This window comes from Mesoplodon mirus (genome assembly GCF_964341445.2).
Source record: "Mesoplodon mirus genome assembly, chromosome: X".
Taxonomy (NCBI): domain Eukaryota; kingdom Metazoa; phylum Chordata; class Mammalia; order Artiodactyla; family Ziphiidae; genus Mesoplodon; species Mesoplodon mirus.
The window spans coordinates 19,447,848-19,462,375 of NC_138981.1; positions in this window are offsets into that span (position 1 = coordinate 19,447,848).

Below are 14,528 nucleotides of genomic sequence, written 5' to 3' on the forward strand. Positions count from 1 at the left end.
GATGACACTTTTTGGCCAACCCAGTAGTAGTTGTGTGAAGGTAGTGCTTGAGGAATCTGTTGAGAAGGCAATATTGAGCAAAGGGAGGATTTAAAATGAGAATCTGTAGCATAGAAGGAGCTGCAAGTATTAGGGCTAGTTAAGTAGAATTAGGATTTATGAAATCAATCAATTCACTAGCACAGTTACATGTTACCTGAACATTATGGAAAGAGATAAAGCCAAGTTGGGGACTGGGGAGGATGAGAGAAAACTGTAGGAGGCTTACATTTTGGCTCCAGTGTCCACCATGTTCCTTCATGTTCTTTCAAGTCTGAATTCTTAATAACTACCTTTTTGGGCTTCCCTGGTGGCGCAGTGGTTGAGAGTCCGCTTGCTGATGCAGGGGACATGGGTTCGTGCCCCGGTCTGGGAGGATCCCACATGCCGCAGAGCAGCTAGGCCCGTGAGCCATGGCCACTGAGCCTGCGCGTCCGGAGCCTGTGCTCCGCAATGGGAGAGGCCGCAACAGGGAGAGGCCCGTGTGCCGCAAAAAACAAAAAAACAAAAAAACAAAAAAACTACCTTTTCCACTCCACACACTATAGAAGTAGGTTCCCCTTTTCTAGGCAGGGATCAGGATACCGAGTTGAACTGAACTTAGATGAAGAGAAGTGATTTATAAAAATGATCATCTTTTGATAGAGATGGAATTTTTATTGATAGTTCAGGACCCCCTCTCCTAATTTCCCTAGATTCCTATCTAAACTCACTTCTCTCCATTTCCTCCTTAGTTTATGGCAAAATTAGATGCTGTTATTAAATATAGAGAAAATAAATTTTCATAATTACATGACTTAAATGCACTTCTGTATTCAATTTGGATAATCTCTTCATATTGTAGGGGAGCAAAATTTGCCATCCCAAAATGTCTCTTTGGTATGAGGATTGTTTTGGGCTAGTTGTCTTTGAGAAACAGAAGACTCAGGTAGTTTTTCTTTTTACCTCCTCCTAAACGACCTAAAAGAATTTAGATAGGGAGCTTGTACCTGGAAGAGAGCAATTACCAAAGACAACTTCTTTTTACATCAGAAAGACTTCTCTGCTTGGCATGGCAAACATTTGTCTACCAAACATTTGCTCTTCCCATCTCCCTGTGAACTGCCTTCCTCTCCTTTGAAGTCCCAGACCAATACCCTCTTCTCTTTAGTTCTGGATGGCCTGTCAGCCACAACTGCTTGAGTGCCTGGGGGCTTCGTATTCTTATGGATATGTAATTTAATTCTGAGACCAGCCAGAAGAACATAGAAGGATATAAGAAAAATTTTCTCCCCCAACAAAATGAATTCCTTTCTAACCTTTTATTATGGAAAATTTCAAATGTATAGAAAGTAGAGAGAAGGGTATAATGAATCCATTAACTGTCCCCTTGCTGCACTAGTTAGTCACATTTTTGCCAATTTCATCTCTCTCATTTTCCACTTTTTCTAACATTATAAAAATTTTCAAATATAAAGGAAAGGTGAAAAATTGTAAAATGAATCCTCATATGTCCACCATCTAGACTCTACAATTAATCTTTTTCCTATATTTGTTTTATAACATACCTATCCATCTCTTCATCTATCCACTCACCAAACTCTCTTATACTTTTATGCATTTCTAAATAAGCTGCAGACATCAGAGTATTTCCTCAAAAAACTTCAGGTAGCATATTAGTAATAGACTTCAGCATTTGTTTATAGTCCCTTATTTTGAAGTAAATTTTATATACAGTGACATGCTAGAATGTGCTAAATATCTTACAGGCAGTCTAATTTACCCCTCACAACTCCTATATGAATTTATTATTACAGTTGTTATTTTACATCTTACAGACTTGAAGAAGATAAGTGTCCTGTGCAGGGCCAGACAGTCAGTGGCAGGGCCAGATTTCTAACTCTAAAGCCTTTGTGTAACTGAGCAGGACCCTATGGGGCCTTCCCGGCACAGGCCTTCGGCCATATCCTCTGCTTTAGCTCCTCTCTGAAGTACCTAGACAATAGTAATTGATGCAAATTTCCTGAGTTGTTTTGCAGATGTGAAAAACCCCCACCAAATGGAAGACATTAACTACTTGATGACCATGAGCACGTCGCCCCAGGCCTCCTGGAGCCTAAGGACTGATAATGTGAACCCCTGTGACACCACCTGTTCCCTCACCATCAGCCAGTCAGAGGACTGTGCATGATCTGATCACGTAGCCTGCGACCGCCGCCACCCCCTACCCCCCCATCCTGACCTGGCCTTTAAAAATGTTTTGCTGAAACCCTTCAGGGAGCTCAGGGCATTTTAGGGCATGAGCCACCTCGTCTCCTTGCACGGCCCTGCAATAAACCTTTCTCTGCTCCAAACTCCAACATTTTGGTTTGTTAGGCCTCACTGTGCGTCGGGCCCACGAACGTAGAACAGATCCACCACCCTAGAAAACTCCCTCATGCCCGTTCCCAGTCAATTCATGCCTTTACCCTGACTTCAAGAGACAACAGCTTTTCTGATAGTTTTCCACCTTAAATTAGTTTTTCCTTTTTTAGAACTTCATATAAATGGGATCATATAGTAAATGTTCTTTTGTGTAACAGTGTTTTTAAGATTTATCTGTGTTGTTTGTATAAGTAACTTATTTCAATCCCACACTTAAAAAATTTTTTTTGATGTGGTATTTTAAAGAAAATCCCAGCCATCATGTCCTTTTGCCCATCAAGGTTTCTATTTCATCTGTATTCTCATTTGTACCTAAGTGTAGTCTGACTCCAGTGTTTCCCATCATCACCTCTTTACTTCCTTCTGGTAAGCCACAGGTCACCCAATAGGTTTGTCTGCATGGACTCTATGCTACTGACACATGTAGGTCACCAGACACTTTCTGATAGTAGCATAAATGAGAGAAATTTAACACTTTCTCTTTGCAGTAAACATTTTTTTGCTATATTATTCTTTAATTTTTTTTTCTAGAGAATCATTTTTTTTTCCTCCCTAGATCTTCCAAGAAACTTTCTGCCCACTTCATTTTCCCACGCCCATCTCTGCAGCACATCCCAATCATAGCATTACTCCACTCCTCTATGCTCTGTAAGAGGAACTATTTTACATGAATGATCCTATTTTCATGGATCCTTTGATTCCGCCATCAATAGGCGGAGAAAAACTACAGTAGACAGAGTAGGGAATCATGGTGGTTTGATGAGTACAATTTTTACTCTACGTGAAAGCCCTTCCTTTTCCTGAATATTTTGGTAAAAATATTAAAGAAGTTGTTTTATACTTTCTGTCAACTTGCAATTATTTTACTCTCAAGTTTCCAGAGATAAGCTTTTGACTTGAACTACCAGCAGTTTAATTGTGGGACTGGGAATGAACAAGGTTAGTCTATGTTCTGTTTCACCACAGATGTCAAGTTAATTAGTAAAAAGCCCAGAAGGAGCAGTTTGGGGATTTGATTTTCATCACCCACTGGAGGGAAAAACATCAGCTACTGAGAGAGTGTTCTCAGTATGTCTGCACCCTGTTATTCCTCCACTTAAAATTTGACATCCAGAATAAAATGCACCCTCCTTGGGGATCACATGTGGGGGTAAACCCATTTAATTCCTCTTTCGTGAGAAGGAGAAAAATGCACGTGACTTCCTTATTTCTAAAATATGTTGGCACCAAAATTTTAAGCAAAATATAATATAAAAATCAAGATTATATTTGAAATGTTTCTTTTATAATTATATACTATATTACATAGTACAAGTAATATATTCTTTAAACAAAAAGTAAGTAGTATAGTCTTTGAAAAATACAAGTTTGAATCAACTCACCATAAAATATGTTAAAATGTCTAATCTGGAGACATTTATAAAAATTAGCTTCCCAGGACTTGGTAAATTTTCCCTTCCTCTATTTAGAAATGGCCACAACAGGGATGTAACAGCATATAATCGTTATGATAAAGGCATTCCACTTTGGCATAAAAAGAAAGGTCTATTGAAAATAAAGCTTCTCCACTCTTTTCCCATGTTTCTGTCCTCTTTTCCCACAAAGTTTCTGTTGTGAACCTTGAAACATTCTTGTTGAAACAATAAGTGTAAACAAGTAAAAACTGTGCGATTTAATAGTAGATGGCAATTATCATTTAGGGGTCGACAGGATAGGTTTAGGTTCATTATCACTTTTGATGTGTTCAAAATTCATGAAGTATGCAGAATAGATGGGGCTCAGTAATGTTCGGTGATTTGTCCAAGGTCACACAGCTGTGAAAATCAGGACTTGAACCTTGGTCACCTAAGCTTACATCTAGTTTTCTTCCTCTTACATCAGACATCTTCATTAAAGACTGAAGACATATACATACACAAGTGACTATAACATGAGACCATAGACAATGAATGATGTGTGTAACATAAGATTCCACCCATCATGTCCACGTGGGATTATCAGGAAACATTTTTGGATGATGATGCATCAGACCTTTCTTACTGACAGAGAAGAGAGAGGCTGAATTTCTCTCCCATTCCAAACTACTTATGGCTTCTGCATCTGGATTCAAATGAAATATGCAAATATTTCAGGTTTGTGTGTCCTTTGTAAACACAACATCTTGTTGGATTTTAGGAAGATTCTAAAATGACTTAAATGACTTCCTGAGTATTAAATAGCTCATGAAGAGCAAGATCTTGATGAATTATGTGTAATCAGAGACATAAATCCAAGACATGAATTTTAAAATTCCCATCAAACACACGTGCTTCAAAGCAGCAGAAGGGAAGATAAGTTTACAGAAAAAAAAATGTTTGGGGGTTTTCCCATTCCTTAAAGGGTCACAAATTCTGTGAAAGGTCAAAGGTCTAACAAACAATATTGCCTCTTTGTATATTTTGCCCTCAAGTCACTTTTGGACATTTTTAATCCTTTCAAATCTTTAAGGCAAAGAATAACTAGATCCATCCTAAAAATTATTCCTGAAAGAGGGGCTGAGTCTCTGTATCAAGTCCTTCCTTCTAGCATCCATGATGTGATGGCTACTGTAGGATATTGGCCTACAGGAAGTGAGGTCATTGGGCTGTTTCAGTTGGTGTCCTGGTTTTATAGGTTTCTACATGTGAGGGCAAAGGAAACAAGAGAAGAACAACACTGACAGAGAAACAATGTGGTAAGCCTGGAATTGTAGTCAGAGGAGGTTTGCTTCAGTCACCTCTATCTCCTCCTCAAACATTGCTCATGGGCCATTTTTATTCTCTACATCCTCAGTGGGACCACTCAGAATCATGGGCAGTTCCCTTCCAGATCACAACCTTGGCTCAAATCCCCCTGGAAAAAGCCTTCCTTCCCCTACACACCAGTGCCCCAGGGACAACTCAGCTTTCTCAGCTCTCCACATCAGTCCTATCAGATGTAGATCTGACTCTTCAGCTGTTTCTCTGTGGACCTCAGTGAAGCTTGTGAGTGCTGGCAGGCACTGTCTTCAAGCCCTTACTCCAAAGCTGGTACACAGAATAGGGAAAAGAAGATCAGATAGTTAGAAGAGAGAGAAATAGGAACTGTTAAAATGATGTAGAAATAGTGGTAAGATGAAGAGAAATGTCAAGACGTGAGTGAGAGGGAAGGAAAGAAAACAAAGAGATTTATGTGGTGAGAAGGAGGTGACATGCTGCCTCCTGGGAAAATGCTCCTCTCCATATGAGTTCTTCTGAGCCTTTGGGGATGGCCAGGAAATGCTTGTTGGAGCACATGCCTCAGTGGAAGAATTTTAGAATATTAATTCCACTTACATTAGGAAAAAAATAATTTTGCAGGATACCAAACTGATTGAGCTTCTTAAATCATCAGACCAGCTTTTTACAACAGGGAAGTATACATTGTATATGAGAATTCTAAAATGAATACTTTTATGATAACCAAACTCTAGAATTACCCATCCATCTTTTCCTACTGTATTAGAAAAAAATATAATGAGGTTGGCATTCTTCAGACTCTGTATTTTCCATATTTTAATCATTTTTATTAGGTATCAATCATCTTGTGGCCAATATCATTCTATAGTCCTTCTAAAGCCAAAAAAAAGAGTAAAACTGATATTATGCATTTGCTGATCCTTATAATCAATGGATTTGGCAGGTATGAGGATGTATTTATGAATTAATTTTTTTATGTTGATGGCATCTCTCTATTTAATGGTTTGTATGACCTCCTGAACTATTACAATAGAAATTGGTGCATTCCTATTTTTTCTTCTGTATTTGTTACAAAATTGATACATTCCTTAGGAAAACAGCTTTGAGCTTCTTGCAAACCCCACTTAAATCCAATGAAAATCATGTCACTAATGGTTGAAAGGACCAGAGAGGATTGAGTACTTACTCTGAGCCAGGTGCTTTTACAAACATTTCACTTAATTCTTACAGCAGTCTCTTCCAATTGGCTTTATCCTCCTTCTACACTCGAGAAAACAGAGCCCCACACTGCAATACAGTTGTAGAAGCAGTATCTAAAGTTGTATATTTCTAATTCTAAAACATGTGCCCCTTTCATTACACCCTATGACTTTGTTCTACAAAACAAAGTCCACTGTTTGTCTTGTTTAGAAGACAAAATTATACACTATGCCAAAACATTCCTACTTTTGGATCTGCCCAGCAGGAGGGGGAGGTGCAGCTAACATGTGCTCTAGCCCTTACAGGTCAACTCCAGTTTGCGCTTCTACTCAAAGTTAAATGGCCATTTAAAGCCCTCAGGCATTAACTATGCCTTCTAAAAAGATTTTTCTTTTGTGCTGTTTAACACTCTTGGATAAAACTTCAACAATTATACCTTTATTCAGAGTTCACATTAAAAAGTGTATTTATATAAAGTATTGTGACTGACGATTCTTATTATTCTAATTTTTGTTTGTGGCTTGTTTTGGTCCCATGGGGTCTCCTTTAAGGAGAGCACATTTGTATTACATTTATTTGGTAGAAAATGACACATAATTTTTGAGGGGTTACCCTGAAGTAAGGTTTCCACTGAGATTTTATGGAAGAAGTAAGCTGCAAATAAACAGGAATGCCTGTAATCCCGAACACTGCAAACTTAGGTATGAATTAAGTTTCTACAAAAGATGACTATAATGAACAATTTAATAATGATAGTGTTGTACTTCAGCTAAAAGTCCAGAAATAGAAAAATAAGAAATACTGAGACTTAAGTAAAGGAATACATCTAGACTATTTAGAGCAGTGGCCCACTCTCTACTATTTTCCTCCTGCAATTGCCTTTATATATATAAGAACTCATAGATCCTTCTTCTTCTCCAGGGAAACCTACTCTTCTCTAACAACAAAGATATATGGTGCAGAGAAAGGTATTGATCTTGACAATCCCGAGAAAATTAAAGCACTTAAACTATTTTGTAGAGGACTATTTGTTTGGGTCAACTTTGTGTGGGAATGTTTAAAATATGATATACCAATATGATACATGTACGTCAGCACTTCTGGACTGTTTACTGTGTCAAATACTTTGAAATAGCCAGTTGCCCACCCTTCTGAGGTAAAAGACATAGTATGTCCTTTGTGAGAGGGAGGGTTATTCTACAAATAAGGAATAATTTCTCATGTTACAGGTAGACATATGGTTGCACTGATCTGAAAATGCTTAACTGACTTAGACATCCAGAAAGCAGGAAAATAATTATTTTGGTCAAAGGTTAATTTGTTGTACTGTAATACTTGGCACTGAGAGGTACATTCTAATCATTTTTTTTGGTGCCACAGTTGTGCACCAAGCCCAGCAGCGGTTGTGCAGTTGATTATATGCCAGTGGCAGGCTGCTGAAATGCTATTTTAGCTGGGGCCAGCTTGCAGTTATTATAATGATTTGACACCTCTGCCCAAATTTAGTGTCAGGAAAGTTGAAATCTCATTTCTGAGGAAGAGTATGAGGTGTGGGGGTAGTAATTTCTGAATTATCATTTGTTAAATTTAGTTTTAGAACAAAAGTGACATAGTTATCCTAGTTGTATCAAATTGATCCAAGTGCTTATAAAGTGGTCATCATCACACACAAAGTTTCTGGAATTTTGTTGTTGTTATTATCGAGGATCTCCCTTTGGAAAGTGATGAGGAAAAGATTATATTAGTTTGTACAGATAATAGATTCTATAACTGTTTGGTTATTTTGGGGGGGTACCATTTCATCTTATTACATTTTCCCTCCTATTTATAAAATAGTGATAATCCACATTCATGAAACCCTGTAAATTTTCTAAGACACTACCACCCTCTCAGAGTAATTTCAATAGTGTAAACTAGAACCTATCTTACTTGACAAAGCTCCTTTTTTTTTTTTTTTTTTTTTTTTTTTTTTTTTTTTTTTTTTTTTGCGGTACGCGGGCCTCTCACTGTTGTGGCTTCTCCCGTTGCAGAGCACAGGCTCTGGATGCGCAGGCCCAGCGGCCATGGCTCACGGGCCCAGCCGCTCCGTGGCATATGGGATCCTCCCGGACCGGGGCATGAACCCGTATCCCCTGCATCGGCAGGCGGACTCTCAACCACTGCGCCACCAAGGAGGCCCAAGCTCCTTTTTTTGAATTCCTTTTTTGTGAGTTGTTTGACTGCAAAATTAAGATCACAATGTACCTGTCCTTTTTCTCCTCCTGGCCCCCCAGCAAGTTCTCTTGCACTCCTCCTCCCATCCACTTTCCACTTACACTCAGGATATTCTGATGAAAATGCGAATCTGATTATACTCACTTCCCAAGCACTAAAGTCTTCCTCCCAAGACAGAGGCTGGGGAGACGGATGGCCTTTGTCTAATAGCTAATTGGAAAATTTCAAGAGGTCATTCTGAGCTTTAACCAGGTCTTTGTGCAGCTAACTGAGTGGTCATTAAGAGGTATATGGCTTAGTAATGGGCCATTTCTTATTCTCAGCAAGCTCAAGGAGGTACAATTTGAGAGAAGGGGATAATAGAAAGGAACTAACACCTCTTTGCATAATTATGTACTGTACTAACTCCATTGTGAGAGGGGTGACCTTGTAAATTGTGAAACCTTAGGGAATTATTGCCTTTTCCTTCTTGTGAGACTTGTTTGTACTGTCTCTGCCAAATAATGTTTGTCCTCTGAAGACTATGGGTGAGGGTATGTGGGTACACGTAAGTGTGTGTTCCAACAGTTACCCACTGGGCAATCACAAAAACAGAGACTTGTATGCAAGTCATGCTGGTGGGAGGAGCTCACATTAAAACATAAGAGTGGTGCCAATGAACACCTAGAGGTTTCTATGGGATACAGAAAGTCAAAGATTACCGTGGATTGTCCTACTGGAACTAAGCCACAATTATTGATTGAACAGCTCAGATTTAGGGAAATTGCTAGAAGCAGAGAGATATATCCTGGGCTGAGAAACAAGACCTATGTGAACTGGAAAGATGTACTGAAAGGCTGGTAAAGATCTGTGAGATGGGTGTTAGAAGATGGTTCTCTTGGAGCGGAAGTGGATCTGAGAACATGGGTGTGAAATTTGGCACCCCTCCCCACATACATACTGGGTCCTTTTCCTTTGGCTTAAGGCGGTAAACATATTTGCTATGTCCTTTTAGATTTTTTTTGTCTTCCCTGCTCCACTGTAATTCTCAACCATGTAGGGAATTCTAATATCCACACAGCTTTAAAGGGTGGAACTATTGGGATAAATGCACAGAACAAAAGAAGATGTGTCCTGCCTCATTTCTCCCTCACTGGGGCCATACAGAGGTGCTGCAGTCCATTAGGGAACTCTGCTTAACGTCTAAGCTACAACTGCAGTAGAGTGAGCAGGAGTGAGGCAGCGTGGAGAGGTGGGCAGCAATTTACAACACTGAGGAAACTTTTCTGTGGATAACTCAGGAAACAAATCAGACAAGCCCTCCTCCCTTCCCAAAATGTGGAGGAAGTGAAGCTTACTGAAGAAGTCAACTGCCATTTGCATTGATGATCCTGTTACTGTCCTGATTAGAATCCTTCAATAGCTTCCTATTGCCCTGAGGAAAATGGATGAAATACTTAGAGTTGTCTACAAGTCCTTAGGAGATGGTGCCGCTGCCTTCCTTTCTCTCCACCTCTTCTAGATACTCTAAGGCATCATTCTCTCCTGCGTTAGGGCACGCTTCATTCTTCCCCTTTTAGTAAACTCCTTCTTAGCCTTTAGACCTCAGACTAAAAGTAACCTCTTTAGAAAGGCCTTTTTTGGGTCCCTAGACTCTGTTAAATCCCCTAGTTCTGAACTCTTAGTTCTGCTTAGTTAAGATCAATCACAATTACTCAATGTTTCTCATCTTTGCTAGACTATAATCTCCTTGAGACAGCTATTATGTCTGAGGGGGACCAGAATATGCCACCCTCAAATATGCCACTTTACCATAAGTATTCTTTTGAGCTGAAGGCAATTAGCTCTCTGCCCCCCCCACTCCTTTCTGTCTAAAAGCAGGACATAAATTTCTACTTGTAAAGGTATCTCCCTCTCTGTACCAGGAAGAGAACTACTCCTAGAAACAACTCTTAACTCCTCAGATGATTCTTATCTGCATAACGAACCTTATTAAAGAAACTTTATCAATCATACATTTCCTCTCCTTACCCTCCCATTAACTTACCATTCCCTCCCCCCCAGAATCCCCCAACCCGTTTTTCTTTGTCTAGCCTAAGATGGTACATAAGTCTCAAATTCTAACCACCTCCTTGAGCCACATTTCTTTGTGAGCTTCCATGCATACATATGTAATTAAATCTTCTTTTTTAATTTAGTTATTTTATTTATTTTGTTATTTTTGGCTCCATTGGGTCTTCATTGCTGCGCGCAGGCTTCCTCCGGTTGCTGCGAACGGGGGCTACTCTTTGTTGCAGTGCACGGGCTTCTCGTTGCTGTGGCTCCTCTTGTTGTGGAGCACGGGCTCCAGGTACGTGGGAGTTGTGGCACGTGGGCTCAGCAGTTGTGGCTCGCGGGCTCTAGAGTGCAGGTTCAGTAGTTGTGGCGCCCAGGCTTAGTTGCTCCTCGGCATGTGGGATCTTCCCGGACCAGGGCTCGAACCCATGTCCCCCGCATCGGCAAGCAGGTTCTTAACCACTGTGCCACCAGGGAAGTCCCTTTTTTTTTTTTTTTTTGCTCCTGTTAATCTGTCTTTTGTCAGTTTAATTTCTACGGGCCAGCCTGAACCTAAGAAGGTAGAGGAAAAAGTTTCTTCCTCCCATACGTTTCTGTCTTGTCCACTGATCCAACCCTCAGCATCTAGAAAAGTGCCTGAAATCCAGTAGGTACTCAAAATTATTTATTGAGCAATTGAATTCATTAGAGTGACAAACAAAAATGCATGTATAAGGTTATTGATTATACAGTTGACCTTTGAACAAGGCAGGGAAAATCCACATATAAACTTTACAGTTCCACATCCTCAAATTTAAGCAACTACAGACTGTATAGTACTATAGCACATACTTATTGAAAAAAATCTGCATATAAGTGGACCCATGCAATTCAGACAGTGTTGCTCAAGGGTCAACTGTATTATTATTTAAAATAATAAAGACTTGGATATAATAAATATGTTTAACATTGTAACCAAGCAGGACTCTATGGGGCTTTCCCAGGACAGACCCCCTCCCCCATATTCTCTGCTCTAGCTCCTCTCTGAAGTACATAGGTAATAGTATCTGATGCATATTTCTTGAGTTTTTAAGATGCTAAAACCACCAGCAAATGGAAGAAATTAACTACTTGATGATCAGGAGCACTTAGCTCCCAGACCTTCTGGCACTTAAGGATTGATCACCAACAACGAGTCAGAAAACTGTACATGAACTCTATTTACAATAGCCAGGACATGGAAGCAACCTAAGTGTCCATCATTGGATGAATGGATAAAGAAGATGTGGCACATGTATACAATGGAATATTACTCAGCCATAAAAAGAAACGAAACTGAGTTATTTGTAGTGAGGTGGATGGACCTAGTGGATGGACCTAGAGTCTGTCATACAGAGTGAAGTTAAGTCAGAAAGAGAAAAGCAAATACCATATGCTAACACATATATATGGAATCTAAGAAAAAAAAGGTCATGAAGAACCTAGGGGTAAGACACAAATAAAGACACAGACCTACTAGAGAATGGACTTGAGGATATGGGGAGGGGGAAGGGTAAGCTGTGACAAAGTGAGAGAGTGGCATGGACATATATACACTACCAAACGTAAAATAGATAGCTAGTGGGAAGCAGCTGCATAGCACAGGGAGATCAGCTAGGTGGTTTGTGACCACCTAGAGGGGTGGGATAGGGAGGGTGGGAAGGAGGGAGACGCAAGAGGGAAGAGATATGGGAACATATGTATATGTATAACTGATTCACTCTGTTATAAAGCAGAAACTAACACACCATTGTAAAGCAATTATACTCCAATAAAGATTTTTTAAAAACAGAAAAAATTTTTTAAAAAGACTGACCAGCTCTGTTCTTCCAAGCATCATGAGTTTGTTTGTTTGTTTGTTTGTTTTGAAAGGGGAAAATATAAGATTGTTTTTATTCATAACGCATTAAAACCAAAGGAACTGACTTTACAAAGGACAAAAGAACTACTATTTCAGGAATTTATTTTGTGTGCCTTTGGGGAAGTTACTTAGTATCTCTTTATACTACTCTGCTGGATTTCAATAAGTGAAATTATCAAATGAGAACTTGCCTCTAACAGTTCCTAAAGTGAAGGAGATAGGTGAGAGAACGGGTTGGGAACATTGAGAACGAAGTGCTTTCATAACACCAAGGAAAATGTCAGCACTCTTCTTTTAAACCAAACCACCTTCTGAGACTTATCATCATCTCCCACTCTCTGATTCCCTATTTTACTTCTTCACTCTCTTATTATGCAAGTACTAAATGTGGTGAACCATTTTAGAAATAATGATTATCAAATCAAGCAATATTAAAACAATATGAAATTCCATGACCTCCAGATAATCAATGTTAAAACTTTGGTGTGATCTGTCTAATATTTCCCAATGAAAATACATGCACATAAAAATTAGAATCATAATATAATTACTATTTGTAATATAATTTTTTACTTCTATATTGTAAATATTTTCCATTAAGTAAATATGGATATGAGTCATCATTTTTGATGGCTGCGTGGTATTCATGCTTTCTATGTATGTACTGAAATGTATTGGGAAAATTTCCTATTGTTAGACATTCAGATATTTAGATTATTTCTGGTTCATTATTTATAAACAATGCAGTCATAAATATATTTATGTATGTGTCTTTTCTAACTTGTCTGATTAGTTCCTTAAGATTATCTCCTCGAAACAGAATCACTGGATCACAGAGTATGAATTTGTTTAAGGAAACTTGCTATGATATAAACAAAGCACACTGAAGTTATGCCATGAGTGGTGGTCAATATCAGCAAGAAACAGCTTAGTTTGAACTATTCACTTCCCATTTTTTGAAGAATCCAAAGGATTCAGGGCTCCCTCATTTCATTCCAAAAATGCTATCCCCTTCCTTTTTCTGGCACCAGGAGAGGATTCTCAGAACCTCAAGTAGACATGCTTCTTCTTTAGGGTAGAGCTAGAATGCTGGGAAAGAACAGAGCTGTAAAAAGTACAAAAGTGACCGTGGGAAACAGAGACAAAAGACTGGGGGAAGAGAAAAAGAGAAAGTCTCCAAGATTCCTCTCAGACAAATTCTATATATACTAAAAGATAATTCAAAGTACATGAACATTTTACACCTCCTGGACTCTGTGCATGTGTGACCATAAAATAAATAGGTTTTTATTTTTCTAGTGATTATTCCTGAATAAGTTGCCAGACATAAGAAGCATAACAAAAGTACTACAGATTGTAGAACACACACACCTACTACAGACTGTAGGCTATTTGTTCACCAATATCCATGCTCTCTTCCTCCTCATCACATGAATAAACTACGTTTCCCAGGATCCCTTCCAACTGAATCATGACCAATGAAATGTAAGCAGAAATGATGTACTCACTGGTCAATTACACTCTCTGCAGTTGAAGATCTGAAAGGTATATTCTCATAGCCACCACAAGAGTGAATGGGGACATTCTCAGTAATTTTACTAGGTCAGCAAATATAAATGAAAACTGTTCTGGTCAGAGAAGAATGTAAGGACACTTTTCCCATGGCCCACACTTTAGAAACACAATGGTTAAGAGCATGAGCTTTGTAATCAGTAGATATGATATGGAAGCATATCACATGCTTTCAAACTAGCCTGACTAATTTAACTACACTGGTTCTTTGGGGGACCTGATTAACCTCACTAAACTTCAATTTACTCACTGATAAAATGGGAATATAACTAATATAACTGCATTGCCAACTTGTGTGGAGAAAACAATTATATACATGAAGCTGTTAGTATAAAAGTGGCTCAATCAATGATACTACTAGTATTTTTTTTTAGTTTATCTGGAGAGGCAGTGTACACTAAAAAAGTATTCCAGCTCCGAATTACACCATGCTACCAGCCCATGAGGTGTCA